Source organism: Polypterus senegalus, chromosome 13 (assembly GCF_016835505.1).
Source record: "Polypterus senegalus isolate Bchr_013 chromosome 13, ASM1683550v1, whole genome shotgun sequence".
Taxonomy (NCBI): Eukaryota; Metazoa; Chordata; class Cladistia; order Polypteriformes; family Polypteridae; genus Polypterus; species Polypterus senegalus.
Genome location: NC_053166.1, coordinates 95,686,094 through 95,698,675, shown reverse-complemented (window position 1 = coordinate 95,698,675; position 12,582 = coordinate 95,686,094). Strand labels below are relative to the sequence as shown.

Sequence of the window (12,582 nt, the reverse complement as noted above, 5' to 3'; positions counted from 1 at the left end):
ATGATACAAGGCTCTGTTTACAGGTGGGTAATACTTTACCTTCGGTCCCCACCACCAATGCACAGAACACAGCACAATCCAGCATCTTTCTTCTCTGTCTGTCTCTCTCTCTTTCTGCCTCCATGCCTCCTGGCAAGCTTTGTCCTCTTTTACTGTCTTTGGCTTCCCAACTAACGTGAGGTGGCTCCTTTTATAGAGCACCTGGAAGTGCCACAGGTGTCATGAGATTTCCTTCCAGGCTTACTTCTTAGTGTGGCGTCACCACTGCTGAAGATGGCTCAGCTGTTCCTCATGCGCCCCCTAGCGTTGATCACAGGCCCCAGCAGGGTTGACCTTCCATGCTGCAAACCCATGACACTATAAGAAGCCAAGGGGTCAGTCATCCCAGCCGAGTAAGAATGCCAGCTGTCCGTCACAATATATATATACAGTGGAACCTCTAGATACGATCACCTCTGTATACGAGAAATTCAAGATAAGAGGAAAATATGAGCGAAAAATTCGGATCTAAATACGAGCATTGAGCCAGGCTGTGGTTATGCATGACGCGTTTCCCGATCCGCCTCGACTCGGGGATTCACCCAAGCTGACGCCGCCAGCCCGTCTGCTCACTCAGTGTTCCTTGTTCTCCCGTGAAGCGGAGGATCTACGCTTGTGCGCCAGGATTTCATTGTTTCGCTGTAGCAGTTCGCTGTATAAGCGCATCCAAAAATATCGCGGACATGCAGACGGAGAATAGGAGACGATTGCCCTCAAGAGGAGAGAGAGAGATACAGTAGATAGATAGATAGATAGATAGATAAGGAGAGAGAGAGAGAGGTGCGAGCGAGCGAGGAGAGATAAGGAGAGAGAGGTGCGTGCGCGAGCGAGAGAGATAAGGAGAGAGAGAGGCGCGCGCGAGCGAGAGAGACAAGGAGAGAGAGAGAGAGACGCGTGCGCAAGCGAGAGAGATAAGGAGAGAGAGATACGCACGAGAGAGAAGAACCATCAGCTCAGTTATGCTCACATGACGCTCAGCAAAGTGTATCCATACTATTGTATTGCAAGACATCGCTCGTTTTATCAAGTCAAAATTAATTAAAAAATTTAGCTCTTCTTGCAAAACACTCTTAAACCAAGTTACTTGCAAACCGAGGTTCCACTTGTATATATTATTTATCAGTGTTATCTGTTCGGAAAATTGATTTTTATGTTGATATTTTTGGGGGTGCGGAACAGATTAACTGGATTTCCATTATTTCAATGGGGAAGTTTGTTCTAGATAACGAGAAATTCGCTATACAAGCTTAGTGCTGGAACGAATTAAACTCGTATCTCGAGGTTCCACTGTATATATATATATTGTGAGCTGGAGGGCTGATCGCACCCCAAATAGATACAGACGCCCCTGGGAAAACCACAAACCCTGAAACACTGACTACCCTAACATTGCTCCTTATCCTTGCACTATAACGCGTAATACAAGCCTTGCGCGGTACTCCGCCGACTTATTAGCCTTCCGCAGCGCCTGTCAGATTTGGAATTGATTTGACTGTTTGCTTTTATCTCTCTCTGCTCCTAGCGGAACTGTCATCTCTGACTTGTCATGGAGCACGTTTGAGCTCATGTGTTTATGTGTTTGAATAAAATCCTTCTTGTTTCTACGACCTCCTGTGTCTCTGTGCAAATCTGTGACCCAAGCGTGACAAGTGGTACCAGGAGTGGGTGCACAGATGGATGCCGCCGAAGACTTATTTCAGAGGTCTAAAACTTATGCACTTAAAGACTGGAAACTAAACATGGATGACCCAATCCGTGTGCAAATTCAAGATTTGATACATAAAGTGCACTGCTGGTTTAAAGGAGACTTGATGGAAACAGTTGTCGTGAATATATTACTGGCCGGCATACCTGAAGTTCTTCGAGATGAATTTCAACGTCATGATATTAAATCATTAATGATTATGTCCAGACGATTAGAGGGTTCACAGTCCGCTTGGAGAAAGAGCGTGGATTTCGTGCTGCTTTGCAACCTGTGAACGAACGTCCAGGACATTCTCGTCGCTTCGATCGACAAGCTGCAGGACCTAAAAATCTAATGGGGTCAGGTAGGACCCCGGGAAATCCAGTCAGTAGATGAGACGCCTGTTTCTGAGGAGACAGCGGCAACAGCGGGCCGAGGAAACCGTGGACACTACAGAGCACGTCGACGTGGACGTCGCAGAGGATATTTCGGAAGAGGAGCTGACTGTAGATGTTTCCGGTGTGATCAGCTCGGCCATTTGGCAAGTGAATGTCGCTTGTCTCCAGCTCATTCAATGGAGATTGGACTGGCCGAGGTTTGTTGCTCAACTATTACATATCCTTCGGATGGAAAAGATGGCTTGTTGATCCCGGTGAAAATGGGGGGCAGAGAAATCTCAGCATTGTTAGACTCGGAAGTGACCTTTGTATTGTGAGACGAGACTGTCTTAATGAACAATGCCTTAGAAACTGTGAGACTGTAAAAATACGCTGTGTACATGGTGATGTTAAAGATTATCAGACTTTACTTCTTCCTTTAACTTATAGGGGTCGCCACTTTAAGGTTTGGTCTGCCATTTCAGACTCGTGCCCTTGGCCATTACTCATAGGACGGAGAAATGCCCTTTTTCCGAAACTGATTAATAAATGTAAGGGACCAGTAGTCCAGTCCACTAATGAACTTAGTGGGGGGGGAGAAGAAGAAAACCAAGATGAAGAACTGGTAGTGGCCGGGGAAAATCTAGAGCCCAACTTAAATATTGAACCCGATCTCTCTAGCGAGATGGAGGAGGTCACCCCCGACAATCTTCCAGAATGGGCTGGTTCTTCTACATCTTCCCAGATTGCAAACGCCTCCGAACACAAACCGAAAGCAACTAACAATCAGATTTTGTGCGTTTGCAGCATACTGATAGCTCATTAGAATATGCATTTAAACAGGCTCGTCCTGCTAATGACTCTTATTACCAAGAGCGTAATTCCGGGGGTGTGAAAGCCCCACACTTTATAGAAAGGACGGTTGCCTTTTCAGAGTGATCTCAGATCATTTGGAGGGGGAATTTATTGAACAACTGGTGGTACCTGAAGCACATAGGGAAACTGTTTTGCATCTGGCACATTCACACATCTTGGGGGGGCACCTCGGTGCCGACAAGACTAGAGACCGGTTATTAAAACGATTTTATTGGATTAATATGGGAAAAGATGTTGAACGGTTTTGTACTTCATGTCTAGACTGCCAGATCGTCTCTGCTTATAAGCCTCCTTGGGCTCCCCTTTGGCCTATGCCCATATTGGAAGTTCCCTTTCAGCGTGTGGGATTAGATATTGTGGGACCTTTACCTAAGACTAAGGATGGGTACCAATATTTGCTGGTGTTGGTTGATTATGTGACACGATATCCAGAAATGATTGCGCTGAAAAAGGCCAGCTCTTCGACTGTAGCCAAAGCACTATGTGATACTTTTACTCGTATTGGTATCCCTAGAGAAATCTTAACTGATCAAGGCACACCTTTCACTTCTCGCGTGATGAAACAATTGTGTGACAGCTTAATGAAGTACTGGAATTATCCGTACCGAGAGACATAAGGGAATTGCAAAAATCAGTTGAGTAAAGGTGAGAAGGTAGAGAATCTGGGGGTTGTGTGAAATTATTAAGCAGTGAAAACAATGACTTGGCGTTGCCTTCATTGGAAGAAATAATGTATTTAGATTTAGTTTGGGCAATACAGTCCTTGTAATAAAGTATATGGTTTTTGTACATCTCTTTTTGAACAGAGTCCAGTTTTTTTTATAAAATCGTTCAAGTTGCCGGCCTTTGGCTTTCAAAAGCTGAAGTTCAGGCGTGAACCAGGGAGCAAAAGAGGAGAAAGAAACAGATCTAGTTTTTAATGGAGAGAGAGAGTTAAGAATACCATTAAGTCCAGTGTTATAGTGTGACACCAGTTCTTCAGGAGTGGATAAATTATGAATATCCATAAAGGATTCAATACTAGTGGAAAGAGAGTTAATAGTCTTAATATTATGGAAAGACATGAGACAGGAAATCTTAATATTGCAAAGTGCAAGTTTAACTCGGGCGGCACGGTGGCGCAGTGGTAGCGCTGCTGCCTCGCAGTTAGGAGACCCGGGTTCGCTTCCAGGGACCTCTCTGCGTGGAGTTTGCATGTTCTCCCCGTGTCTGCGTGGGTTTCCTCCGGGCGCTCCGGTTCCTCCCGCAATCCAAAGACATGCAGGTTAGGTGGATTGGCGATTCTAAATTGGCCCTAGTGTGTGCTTGGTGTGTGGGTGTGTTTGTGTGTGTCCTGTGGTGGGTTGGCACCCTGCCCAGGATTGGTTCCTGCCTTGTGCCCTGTGTTGGCTGGGATTGGCTCCAGCAGACCCCCGTGACCCTGTATTCGGATTCAGCGGGTTAGAAAATGGATGGATGGATGGAAGTTTAACTCTGAATGAAATAAGAAAACAATCAGTTATGGGGAGTTCATCTGCAGTACAATCAAGCAGGGTAACTCCAGTACAAAAAATCAAGTCCAAGATATGTCCTTTGGAATGAGTGGGAACATCAGTATGCTGCTGGAATCCAAAACTCTCAAGGCAGGATGTAAAGTCTCTAGTAATAGGGACATTGATATTATCCATATGTACGAGTGAAATCCCCCAGAAGTATTATGTTTGATGAAACAGTAGATAAGTGTGTAAGAAAAACAGCAAAGTCGTTCAGAAAGTCATTATTTGATTTAGGGGGCTGGTAAACAGTTGCAATGATAGTAGGAATAGGTCCAGTTAATTGACACACAAGAGATTCGAAAGAACAGAAGGCAGGAAGAGACAACGGCAGGTCTTTCCACTTCCCATGATACATTATCACGAGACCTCCTCCCCAGCCAGAGCCACAGGGTTGAGAGATGTAAACAAACCCCGAGGGGAGTGGATTTGTTAAATTGGGAAAAGTCATGAGGTTGTTGCCATGTCTCAGTTAGACAGAAAAAGTCAAACTTAACATCAGTGAGGAGATCGTGGATGAGATGCCCCTTGCTTGTAAGTGAGCGGATGTTCAACAGACCGAAGTTGACAATGGTGTTATCGCTTTTAGCAATGGTGTTAGCCGACCAGGCTAGGCTGGCAAACACACTGTGGTCAGCAACTGCCTAAGTTACATGGAGAATGTCAAGAACTGGAGCAGATGGAGTTTATTATTTTCAAAGTGTCAGCCTGGAGACTCCGGCGGGACCCATGGTGGATGTATCTCCAACAGGGGAGGAATACGATGTCTGGGTGGAGATACAGCCCAGTCAGCAGAGGCTCGGACAGATGGAAGTGCAGTTGTAGGAGTTCAGCAGCTGAGTACTGAAGCAGGCCCAGCGCAGGTTTGATAGCTAGCGACAGGAGGGACCAAACAAACATGAACCAAATATATATCCTACTAGTCCACATTGTAAATGAACACACAGACAGCTCAGATTTATTGTTGTTCACTGAATTCTAGCAACTGGTGTACTGATGCTCGTGGGCAGTCATGGCTTTGTCTCAAGAGAGGTAAACAAGGATAGCACGCGGTGTTCTAGCATGCAAGTCATATTCCAAACAAAGGTCGTATACCAAGCAAAATTCTTCATGTCCAAACAGGTGTCAAGGATGCCAGGGGCGACAACCCGGCTGGGACGCCTTCAAGGACTGGAAGTGGGCGTGCGCCCATCTGGGATCATGTCGGGGCCGCCATCCTGGTTGCTTTGGGGGCCACAGGTAGAGGGCTTGGAAGCCCAAACCCTGTAGGGACCCGTGGTCACTGCCAGGGGGCCCAATGCCTTGGGGACCCTGGACCTCAGCACTTCCGCCATACCAGGAAGTACTGGGGGGAAGAAGAAGAGGGACACCCGGAGAGCTTCCAGGAGAACAGCTGGCATTTCCGCCACACTGGAACTCATCCGGGAGCATATAAAAGGGGCCGTCTCCCTTCATTCAAGGCTGGAGTCGGGTGGAAGCAGGATGAGGCAGAAGAGAGTGTGAAGGCGGCCCAAAGGAGAAGGCATTGAGTGTTGGCCAGGACTTTGGGGACATTTGGGGGTTTTGTGTGCACTTGATCTTGTTGTATATATTTGTAAATAAACGTGTGGTGGTGGAAAACAACATGTCCGCCTGTCTGTGTCCGGGCTTGGTACACACAGGACATATACCAAGTTGGACATATACCAAGGTACCACTGTATTATTATTATTGTGTGGTATCCATGTCATTTCATTCTAACTTTTTTCCGTATATAACGAATAAAATCTTATAGTTTAAAGCCTTTAAGATTGTTTTAGCTATGGACCCAAACACATACTTCAGCCCAGTTCTTCATAGATCTCCAGTACTCCTTCATCAGATTGTGCCCCACTCTACCTGTTACCTTTGCTAATCTCCTTCTGACTTGAACCTAATTGATTCATTTTACCTCCTTAATCCTTCTGAGAAGGTACTCTTTTATTTCTCTCTGTGTTTTCACACTCAGTCTAGGATGGATTATATTCTTGTCTCTCAGCCACTGGCATCTGCAATCACTGACTCCAGCTTGGGCATGGCCTCCTTGCCAGATCAGTGCTATACTATCTCTTACATGCATCTGCCTTTACACCCTAATTGTGCTATAAGATGGTGCTTTAACATGTGTCTGCTTAAGAGTGTTGATTTTTGTAATAAACTGTCCTCTGTGTTGGGCAGCTTTTTAACCATCAATTCCAACTCTGTCAGTGACTCCATTTAGGTATGGTTGGCTGTTAAAGGTGTCATTACAGATTTCACAATAAATTACTCTGCTGGCTTAGCATGGGAATGCTGCCAAAGATTCATAATTTAGAAGCACAGCTATCTACTCTTCAGCAATAGCTCCCACATGTTATACATCCTGTCCATTAATCAATGATTTCCACTACAAGATCCAGATTACAATACAGTTTATTTTTTTTTTGTATAGCCCAAAATCACACAGGAAGTGCCGCAATGGGCTTTAACAGGCCCTGCCTTTTGACAGCCCCCCAGCCTTGACTCTCTGAGAAGACAAGGAAAAACTCCCAATAAAAACCTTGTAGGAAAATGGAAGAAACCTCGGGAAAGGAAGTTCAAAGAGAGACCCCTTTCCAGGTAGGTTGGGCGTGCAGTAGGTGTCAAAAGTAGGGGGTCAATACAATACAATATACACAACAGAACAATTCCTTAAGACAGCATAATAAAAATTTTAGAATTACGGTTTAACAGTAGATGATATGACATAATTAGGTTTGGATATTTTTAGAGTCCTGGAGACCTCATCCATCTAGCTGCATCTCCATTTGGCCATGCCACGGCTGAAACATTGCTCCGATGAAAGGACCCCTCTTTCCCATGATTCCTGTGATCCTCCATCAGGGATGACTTTACCATAGGCAGGCAAACAACTTGGCAGGTGGGCGTGGCACCAATGGCCACATTTGGGTACCGAGAAAAGAAACAGAATAGGTGAGGGTTAGTATTCAAATATAATTATCATGTTACTTATGTTATAGTGCTAATGACTAACAACAGAGATGCAGTATGTACAGTTAATCAGCAGCTCTAGTCAGGATATGCTAAACTGAAGTAGTGAGTCTTCAGCCGGGATTTAAAGGCTGAGACCGAGGGGGCATCTCTTATGGAAGCAGGAAGACCATTCCACAGTTTAGGGGCCCTGTAACTAAAAGCTCGACCTCCCACTGTTATTTTATTAATCCTTGGAATCCTAAGCAGACCGGCATCTTGAGATCTTAATGTGCTCAGGTTTGTAAGTCATGATAAGTTCAGACAAGTAAGCCGGACCTTGGCCATTTAATGCTTTATATGTTAAAAGGAGGATTTTGAAATCTGCCCTAAATTTAACTGGGAGCCAGTGTAAAGATTTAAGAACTGGGGTTATGTGTTCATATTTTCTTGTTCTTGTAATAATTCTTGCAGCGCATTTTGGATTAACTGGAGGCTGTATAGAGAACAGTTTGAACAGCCAGTGAACACCGCATTGCAGTAGTCAATCCTACTAGAGATAAATGCATGAATTAATTTCTCACAATCCTGTTTATTTAGAAAGCCTTAATTTCCTAATATTTTTAAGATGGAAAAACATGTTTTGGACGACTTTGTAATATGCTTTAAATGACATGCTAGAGTCAAAGATAACTCCTAGATTGCGGGCTGATTCAGTAAAATTAATTGGGATTCCAACTGAGTTAAATGACGACAAAATATTGCTGTGATCAGCGTCATTCCCTCCAACAATTAACATCTCTGTTTTATCTGTATTTAAAGACAAGTAGTTCTCATTCATCCATTCCTTTAATTCACTAACACAACTAATTAAAGACAACATCGGAGAAACTTCATTTGATTTAAATGAAAGGTATAACTGGGTGTCATCTGCATACGAGTGAAAATTAACATTATGTTTCCTAATGAGAGATCCCAGTGGAAGCATGTAAAGTGAAAACAGTAAAGGTCCCAGTACTGAGCCCTGCGGACACCATATTGAACTTCTGTGTATAATGATGGAGTACTGTCAGCACATTTCTGTACATACTGGAATCGATTTGATAAATAAGAACTGAACCAAGCGAGCACGGGCCTGTAAGCCCAACATCGCTTTCTAGCCTGTGCAGTAAAATAGAATGGTCAATGGTGTCAAACGCTGCACTTAAGTCCAACAACATAATTACAGTGGAATTTCCTTCATCAGAGGATATCAGAATGTCATTTACAACCCGTGTTAGTGCCGTTTCTGTACTATGACCAGTGCGAAAGCCAGACTGGAATTTCTCAAATAAATTGTAATGCGTAAGGTGTGACTGAAGCTGACTGGCGACTACTTTTCTAGTATTTTAGAGAGAAATGGTAAATTTGAAATAGGCCTATAGTTATTTAGTATGTGTGGGTCTAGGTCTGACTTTTTAAGTAAAGGTTTAATGACTGACACTTTTAGTGCATCAGGTACTGTGCCATGCAATAATGAACTATTGATAATGTTTAGAATTGGTGCTACAAGAACATCCATTGCACTTTTTACTAGTTTTGTTGGCACTGGATCTAGGGAACAAGTAGTGGGCTTCATTTTAGAAATTAAAGTTAAGACTTCCTGCTCAGTTACAGGATTAAAATTATTAAAGTGCTGAATGCAATGTGAGACAGGGTCTGCTAAGCTAGTATTTGGTTTGTACTGTGATGCTGAGATCTGGGATCTTATATTTTTAATTTTCTCATTGAAGAAGTTCATAAAGTCTATACTGCTAATATCTGTTGGTATTTTGCACTGTTGATCTGAATTCCCATTTGTTAATTTAGCCACTGCTCTAAAAAGTACCCTAGGATTTTTATTATTGCTATCTATTAATGTAGAATAGTATTCTGAGCGAGCTTTAAAGAGGGCTTTTTTTATATTTATTAACACTCTCTGTCCATGCAATTTTAAAGACATGTAGCTTTGTTGTTCTCCATCTGCTCCAGTTTTCGACACTCTAATTTAAGAGCTCGAGTGTTTTCATTAAACCAGGGAGAGTTTCTATGTGCTTTGATCACTTTTGTTTTAGGGAGCCACTGTGTCCAGAGCATCTCTCAAGGTCACATTATAATGTGATATTAGCTGATCTAAATTGTTTTCCACGTTTACATTTGATGTTAACTGATCTAAATGGTTTTCCACAATTACACTCGACTTACTCAAGGTATCTATAAATTTTGAAGCAGAATTACAATCTAGATGTCGCACTGTCTTTGTTTTAATCTGCGAGTGCTGGCATGGGCAGAACTAAATCAAACGTAATTAAGAAGTGATCGGAAATAACTACATTTAATGGAGTAATATTTAAATTTTGAATTTCAACTTTGTAAGTTAAAATTAAATCTAATGTATGGTTATGATTATGAGTTGGACCTTTGACAATCTGACAAAATCCTACTGAATTTAACAAATAAGTAAAACATTTGCTAAAAGTGTCAGTTTCCACATCAATGTGTACATTAAAATCCCCCATCAGAACTACGTGATCATAATTTATTGCCAAATCAGACAGAAGGTTGCTAAATTCAGTCATGAACAATGAATATGGCCCTGGTGGTCTGTAGACTAGCACTATAATTGTGTTGGAATCTGTTTTAATATTTAAAATGAATGCCTCAAAGGATGTAAAGTTGCCTAAATTTTTAGGAGTGATTTGCATTTTGTTACAATGAATTATTCCAAGGCCTCCTCCTCGACCAGAATCTCTAGACTTATGAAGGAACGAGTATCCATCTGGTGACGCCTCAGCTAGGGAACAGTGTCACATTTACTAAGCCAGGTTTCAGTAAGAAGACACAGATCAGATTTTGAACTTAATATTATATCATTTACCAAAACAGCTTTAGTGCCAAGAGAGCGAATGTTCAATAAACAGCATTTAAAACTGCATGGTTCTTTCTGAACTGCTGATATATTTTTTGTTTTAATTTGAATTAAATTTCTATTACAGATGCCCCTGGTGGAGTGTCTTGTTTTATCCCTTGGTCTAATTATACACCTTATTTTTTGGTTATCAATTAATTTATGGTTTGTTTCAAGACTAAATTTACTGGATGCCCCACAACAGGGATTATGGGTAACAGCTTCAGGAAAATAACAGGTGGGATAAACAACAGCCTGTGATTTAAGATCACATGACTGCAGCCTGGATGGTGCTCTAATCAGTCAACCAGGCAGTTTTGCTGCCATATTTTGGGATAATACATAAGATCCCCTCCAGTTAGGATGAAGACCATCTCTTCTGAAAAATCCAGATTAAACTGTGCTGCTGCAAAAGGCAATGTTTGACATTCACCACACCCATGCTAAATATTTCAGGTGCCAAGCTAAGTAAACTGCTAGCACTTTTTCTTGTTGCAAGGCATCTGCATCCTTCTTTGTGAATAAAAGTAATTCAGCCAACACCACCACCCATTAAAAATTAATATAATTATTTTAACCGTTTTACTCAAATGTACTATTTGAAAATTCTTGCTTTTCCTAGGGCAAAATATCCTGCTTTCTTAACAATTTACTTCTTTCCAGATTAAGCAAGCTGGTGGCTGATAGACTTGACTTTCCCATTAAAAAGGCACAGCTGAAAGTTGCCCTGGAGTCAGTGAGAACTGGCAGAGACCCTGGCCCAGCCAAGTTTCCACCTGAGGTTCTATCTACCTTTTGCTGCCACATTGAAATGATAAATCAGCAGATATTAACTACTGCTTTCTTCCAAAACCCCTCAGTAAACTCAGCCTTAATTACTCTCCTTTTAAAAACAGGGCAAAGTCCCTGAGGAGTGTATAACCTCTCTGATAAATGCAGACGCAAAAATAGGTATAGCTGCTGGGAATTTTGTTCAGTGAAGTTTTCCTGGGTGTTTTTGTGTGAATTAGCACTCAAATTGGAAGTTTCCCACCTTAAGAATTCTGGTGGTTATTTTAGTTTATCACCTCATGGTTCAGTTTTGTTTTTATAATATTATTTAGGCTGTTTTCTTTGCCATTTTAATTATTTGTAGCTTGACATGAGCTATTAATCATGCTGCATTGCAATAAAGTTCATTTTGAAGATCATTTTCTCATCTGAGGTCACAGATTCAAATCAAAACCTTTGCATTTCCTGAAACTTTTTTTTTGATGATTTTTCTGGTTAAGAACTTTTGCTCACACATAAAATTTTTATTTATTTTTATTGTGGTGAATGTGAACACATGGTGTTCAGCTGTTAGAAGCTGTAGGGGAACTATAGCTTCCTCTCCTTATTGTGGTTAGTAAGGTGGGAATTTGTTGTCAAACCCTGTATCAAAATCTGCTATTAGTTCCCTGCAACATTGTGAGACTCAGGTATCTGCTTGTATTGCCTCTGGGGCTGCTGAAAATTTCATAATTTTTTCCTTAGTACAGCAATTACAGATTAACTTGGTGCCTTTGAAATTTAAACCTGGAATATTTGCAGTTGATGAGCAACTGATTGGGTCAGAGCTGCTTGATGCCATCACTTTTTTGTGCATATTACTTTTGGGTTTATTTCATGATGAACTTATTAATTTCTTTAATTCAGTCCTCTGCACCTCAAGTAATTTTAAGTTTCCCATGTGCATATAATAAAGACTTTTTTTGGGATCCAAAATTTCTTTTACTGGCCTAAAAAATGAATAAGTCTAAAATAATTGCTATGTTGAATTGGTCTGCTCCTGAGAGTGTAAAACCAGCTACAGGTGGAATCCCGTTATAAAACTCATGGGACCATAAAAATATTTCATCAAAATGGAAATTTCATTATAACGAACATGTGGAAAATACATATAGTATTGTGACTGACGCTGCCGGTGATTTGCCATGTCTAACGGTAGTGGCGCGATGACAGCTCCATAGCTGTTCTCCTGTGTTTGGTAAACAGTAAACCAAGGGCCAAGGGTACCATGTTTGTCACATAATGTTTATCATTTAACACCGGGCTTTGATCTGTTCTTCCTTACACTCTCTTGATCTGTTTTCTCCAGACCATCTCTGCCACAATGGTGATTCCGGGCCACTGGTGTTTTTCTAATCTGAAGATGGGAGC

General features: G+C 41.9%; 1 protein-coding gene across 5 annotated transcripts in view; it reads left to right on the top strand.

Annotated features, from left to right (window-relative positions):
• The window catches only part of shank1 (SH3 and multiple ankyrin repeat domains 1), a 670,907-nt gene that overhangs the window by 254,126 nt on the left and 404,199 nt on the right, over nt 1-12,582 (top strand). The gene's annotated exons all lie outside the window — the stretch shown is intronic.